Here is a 6000-nt window from a genome sequence, read left to right on the forward strand (position 1 = left end):
GCCTATTGATATAGGAACCTTTGACACTAAACTAATATCTTTGATATTCATTCATTCATTCATTCATTCATTCATTCATTCATTCATTCGATAAAGCTAATTTGCGATCGACAATTTGCACAACATCGGGAGCTGTCTATGGAGATTCTCAGTCATCCAGGTCCAAAGGTGCTTTTTCAAGAGGGTTGAAGAAGCTTCTTGGATGAGAAGGAAAACGTCTTCAAAGAAAAACCAAAAAAGTCCAGTTGCCTCTTGAAAAAAAGCAATTTGGGACAACATCGGGAGTTTAAGCAAACCAAAAAAGAAAAAGCAGTTGCCATTACTGTAATACTATGGCGATGACCCACCCTCTGCACAGTCAGTTTATCTATACTGTACAATTTAGGCTATAGAAAGGATGCAACCTAGGATTTCGGGGGTCCGCCAGCCCACAGGATAAATGGATCGGAGGCAAATGTCTCCTTATGCCGGGATGCTGGATTTCCCTGACATTTCTCCGACGCCGTCTTTCGCTGCTTACAGATACACCTCGTTCCTCACCTCAGCAGCGAGAGAGAGGAAGTTAGCCAAAGAGAAATAACTTGGTTGAGCTGCCTTTGAATAGTAGTAGCTCGGATTGGTAGTTATGTTGTTGGTTTGAGCTCCGGACTTGGCGATTTGGTTGCAAACGTTTCGACCCCATTCGATGAGGAGATATCTTCAGTGCGCCCTGAAGATGTCACCTCGAATGGGAATGAAACGTTTGCAACCAAATCGCCCAGCTCGGAGCTGAAACCAACAACACAACAGAAATAACTTGGGGTACTGGGGTTGGGGGGTGTCATTGTTGTTCGCGGAGACGGTTACCCAGATGCCGGGGTCAAACTTCGGCCAAGAGAAAAGCGTTGGAAAACGAGGTCCAGCCGCCTATAGAAGCTGGGAAACCCCGAAGAGGAAAAGCAGCGCAGCAGGGCTGGAAGCGGGGTCCACCTACCAGCCTACATTCGGAGAAAATGGTTCCCAAAGTGAAGGCGGGGGGGGGAGGGCTGGAGGTTTGCTAACTTTCACTGCGATAAACTTACTGAGGGGAATCGGGCATGGCCAGCCAGCATGCTGGCTGGTTGGGGAATTCTGGGAGTTGAAGTCCACCATTTTCAAGTCACCAAGGTTGAGAAACACCGAGACCGCAGACTTTGAGCCATTTGGCCAGTTTGGCCTTTGCGCGCCGTTGTAATTGGCGACTAAATCCAAGCGGGTCTTGGCGGACGGGTGACCTGCGGATCGCTTGAGAAAAGGCGAGCGGGGAAGGAAGCCGGAGAGATCACAGCAGCGGTAGGTAAGCAAGCGGGCCTCGCGCAGGCAGCCGAGGCGCTCTCAGATCCCGGGAAGGCTCGCCTGTTGAGAAGTTGCGGCATTTTTCCTGAGCCCGCTGTTGTTCTCAAGCTCCCAGGGCAACTTTGAAGCCGAGGACGTTGAATTGAGAGCGCTCCTTCTAGGTCGCCCGAAGCCATATCGATCTACCTCGTGAAGCTTGGAAAGAAGAGAAGCAGGCCGGCCAGGAAACACTGGCTATTAGGTAAAGAACGGGCACAGAAGCCCCTTGGATCTTTGGGTCTTGTTCCCTCCTCCAGTTCCGCCCTTAACCTCTGTCAGGAAGTCTCTGGAGGTGACTCCGTGTGTTTTGTGGCATTGTGTTGTGTTTTGCAGAGCAACACCCCAAGATGCCAAAGGAAACTCCCCCGCCTACATTTCCACTCTCCTGTGAAATATGTTGTCCTTTATTACCAAGAGGTTGTTCTGATGGGGTATCAGGCCCTTAAATTTCCAGGAGAGTACAGATAGTCCTCGACGGCAACGGTTCATTTAGTGACCATTCAAAGTTACAATGGCACTGAAAAAAGTGACTTATGACTGCTTTTCACACTTAACGACGGTTGCAGCATCTCCATGGTCACTTGATCAAAGTTAAAATGCTTGGCAACTGACTCATCTTTATGACGGTGGCGAGTGTGGTCACTTTTTGTGACCTTCTGATAAGCAATGGGGGAAGTCAGATCCACTTAACAAGAGTGTTACTAACTTTAGAACTGCAGCGATCCACTTGACAACTGCTGCAAGAAAGGTCACAAAATGGGGCAAAACTGACTTTAACAAATGTCTCACTTAGCAACATAAATTTTGGGCTCAATTGTGGTCGTAAGTCGAGGCCTACTTGTATGGCAAAAGTGCTTAGGAGAGTGGAATGGCTGGTACCAAAACACATTGAGAGGGAACGACAGCAGTTACCTCAAGGTCTGCTCCTCTCTCTGGCTGCAGATCACAGATCACAGAAAAAGGACACACTGCAGTGTGTGATTGCACAAATGAAAGGCTCTTGGTTGGATTGATGGCTTTTCCATGATACTGTAATGCTTTTTGCTTGAAGTTTCCTTGAAATGCTGCCTGATTCCACCCATCCATGATCCAAAATAAAACTATACTAGTGTAATATTTGCTGCCTCCATTGTTCATCCCTATGCTGCCATAGGCATGACACCCTCAATTGATAGTTTCTTGTTTCCTAGTGGACAAGGAAAGAGTTTTCCTCTAACTTTGTTGCCTCACGTACACTTCCAGCTGATGAGGAAAAAAATCATCAGACTGAGATAATAGATGACCAAGCATTGCAGGTTTTACAGCCTTTGAAGCCGTGATAGGGCAGATATAAAATAAAAGAAAATAGGTAATAAAACCTTTCCTCTGCCAGCTTGCTTCTCTCAGATTGATTTTATGGCAAATCAATATTTAATTTTTGTAGACGTTTCTTTGATATATCCAAACTTACACATCAATAAAAACTGGACTCCCTTACTATGCATTTTAAGATAGTATAGATTTTACACACTTGAAACTATAATAGGACAGTAATGAAATAAGAAAGGTAATGCCACTGTTATACTGGTACAGCTGATGATTTAAGATTTTCTTACTTACAGGATGGGGATAAAATGAGAGCAACTTTGTGCAACCAAGGATTTATCAATCTACCACCAAACTGGGTGGTAAAATTATATTGCCTTGAAATGTCATTGTCCTTTTTTCAGCCCCTATCTTGTTTCTACTGAGAGTCATGGCTGCAGTCCTTCCAAAGATTCTGAATTAAAAGGTCTAATGGTGAAAGAAGGAGTGGGAACTTGATTTTTGTACTAGACAGCTACAGAAGAACTAAAAGAACCTTTTTACTTGCATACTTCAGAGAGAGTTTGGCTTCTGTGTCTCCCAGAATTTACTGGCAACACCAAGATTTATACATCCTCATAATGCCACCCTTTTCCTGTGTTCAAACATGATTTTTAAGTTATCCGCCACACCATGGACAGAATTAATGGAGTAAAGTTTTAATTTTAGAATGAGCTATTTAGGTCACTGAGTGTGTAGTACAGTAATCCATATTTTAATATCTCTGGCAAAAGATTTCCTAGTTTCCACTTGAACATACCAGCAAAAGAGAGCCCACTCTATCAGATAAATTACCTTTGCTGTTGAACTGCCTATTGTTGGGAAGTTTTTCCTACCATTCAAGTGGAATCTACCTTCTTGCAACAAAAATATTTAGCATTCTGGAACGCTGAAACATCTTTTTTTTTTATGCTCTTTTTGTGATACTTGATATTATCATAGCCCCACTCAGTTTTATTATCTTAAACACTAAATATTCCCAGTTCCTTTACACTATTTTTGTGATATTTGGTTTTCAGACCTTGGTAATTGTCATTTTTCTTCTGTGAATCTAATCCAGATTCTGTTAATGGGGAGACTAGAAACAAACCTCTAATGCAGATTGAAGTAAAAATAAATTTTGTGTCTGTGTGTATTTCTTCTTCTAGTTAAAGACCCGATAATGTCTTGTGCATTTTGCAAAAATACCCAGTAGATGGTAAAACAGAGTAAGAAAGGCCAGATTACTGAACAATGACTTGACTGCTTCTGATATAATGAGGACATCTTCAGGTTCCTTTGATGAATTGTTTCTGCCTTCTATCTGGAGCAGTGCATCTTGTGTCTTGAGCCCTAGTTAAATTAGGTGACCCAGTGCTTTATAAACTAGTCAATGTGTGTCCTAAATAAAGCCACATATATGTAGCAAAGAATGAAATTAATGTTCAGAATATTTCACAGAACATTGTGTAGACCTTATGAGGGGTTCTAATCAGGATAAATTTAAAAAGCCATATTCATATTTAACAAAATGTAAAAAAACAAAAGTAGTGAACATCATGGAAAGCATATGGAAGCATTTTTGAAAAAGTATAATGCTTTATAGTTTAAAAGGAATTTTATTCAAAAGGAGGTAGGAGTGCAGTTTAGCAATGTTCTCAGAACCCACTTAGCATAGCATAGCATAGCGGTTCATAGTCTTCTCAGTCAATTTGCTTCTCAGCGCAGCTCTCAATTCAAGCAAAAATAAGAGAAAAAAACGGAATAACTAAGTTTGTAAAGGGTGATATTTCTTGTAATATTTACTCATCTGATCCTACTGATCTCTTCTTTGTCTATGAAAAACAACAGCAATTACTTAATATCTTACTATCTAAATATCTTAGATTTAATATCTAAATACTTAATTATTTTCTACACTTTTCTCAGATTACATTCTAGAAAATATTTATATTCTTAAAAAAAACCTCTTACTTAGCATGAAGTGAATTTGAAATCATTGTATATCCTACTTATTTTATCAGAAAAGGACTGAGCAGAACATAGGGGTGGAGGTCATGGCGGAGAATTAAGTCACTGTTAACCATATTCATCTACCAGCAATCCTAAATCACTAATAACAATAGTATAAGTGTCCTGTTGAACAATTCTACAGAGTTTACAAAAATGGAAAGAAAGTAAAGAATTAAAGAAGAGAATTTTTATGATGTTAAGGCCAACTGTCACTCTAAATAAACAAGAAAAAGTAATATGGAAAGAAATAAACCAATTGTAGTTTTAAACTTTTACAGAAGAAAGAAAGAAAAGGATGTGACTTTTAAAACCCATCATGTCAGTGGATGGAATGACTAGAGGGCTTTTATTTTTTGTAATGGCACTCAAGCATGTGGTCAGGATATGTCTTAGTGGTTGGATAAGCATATCAATATGGATATGCAGAAGTTGCAAAATCCTGAGGAAGATTTGGAACGTCTTAGAATCCCCTTTGGATAACCTATTGACACAGCAGTTTTGTTACAGCTGAAAGAACTGTGAAGAGTGGGACTTCCACTTCAGCCAGAGTAGAAGACCCGCTCTGTAACTGATGTTAGATCTGGTCTGAACTGGGCATGAATCCAACTGTCATTACCTGGGAAGAGTTTGAGCTTCTCAGTTCCAAGAAAGTGATCAGAGTCCTCGGGTTGTAATTATGGCCACCTTTCTGTTAAATTAATATCTCCCTTGACTGTTTAATTACATGTTAATGCCTTTGACATGTAATTGGATCCAGGGGGTAATGAATGTATCATTGAAGGAAGGAGTCATTTTGCTGGATCTTAAAAAGATGGTACAGTCTTTCTTCCTGAAGAAACCATCTCCACATCCAACAATTCTGTACAATTTTTGTTTTGTCCAATGTTTCTTTTTACTGATAGATGACCTGCATCAGGGCAGGTGATGCATCCATCCAGGCCTTCCTTAACCTCTTTAGCAGCTTTAGTACCATTAATTATGGTGTTTTTCTAGATTAGTTTCTAGAATTGGGAGTGTAGGGCATGGTGCTGAAGTGGTTCTCTTCAATTTTCTATGGCTAATTTGTGTTGAGTTTTCGGGGGAGGGGAGAGAGATTTAGCTTTAGACTCCTACTTGGGTGGTTTCCTCAGGTTTCTACTCTCTTTGCTATTATTTAACTTCTATAGGAAGCTACTAAATTAGGGTCCATCAGCACGGGACTAAGTATCATCAATATATGTAACCTTTATATTTCTACACCAGAACAATCATGTGATGCTGTCAGAGTTCTTTTCCAATGACTGGTTGGCAATCTAGGTCTTAATGGGAAAG

Source organism: Pituophis catenifer, unplaced genomic scaffold (assembly GCF_029215685.1).
Source record: "Pituophis catenifer annectens isolate HBS135680 unplaced genomic scaffold, rPitCat1.0.hap2 SCAF_3, whole genome shotgun sequence".
Taxonomy (NCBI): Eukaryota; Metazoa; Chordata; class Lepidosauria; order Squamata; family Colubridae; genus Pituophis; species Pituophis catenifer.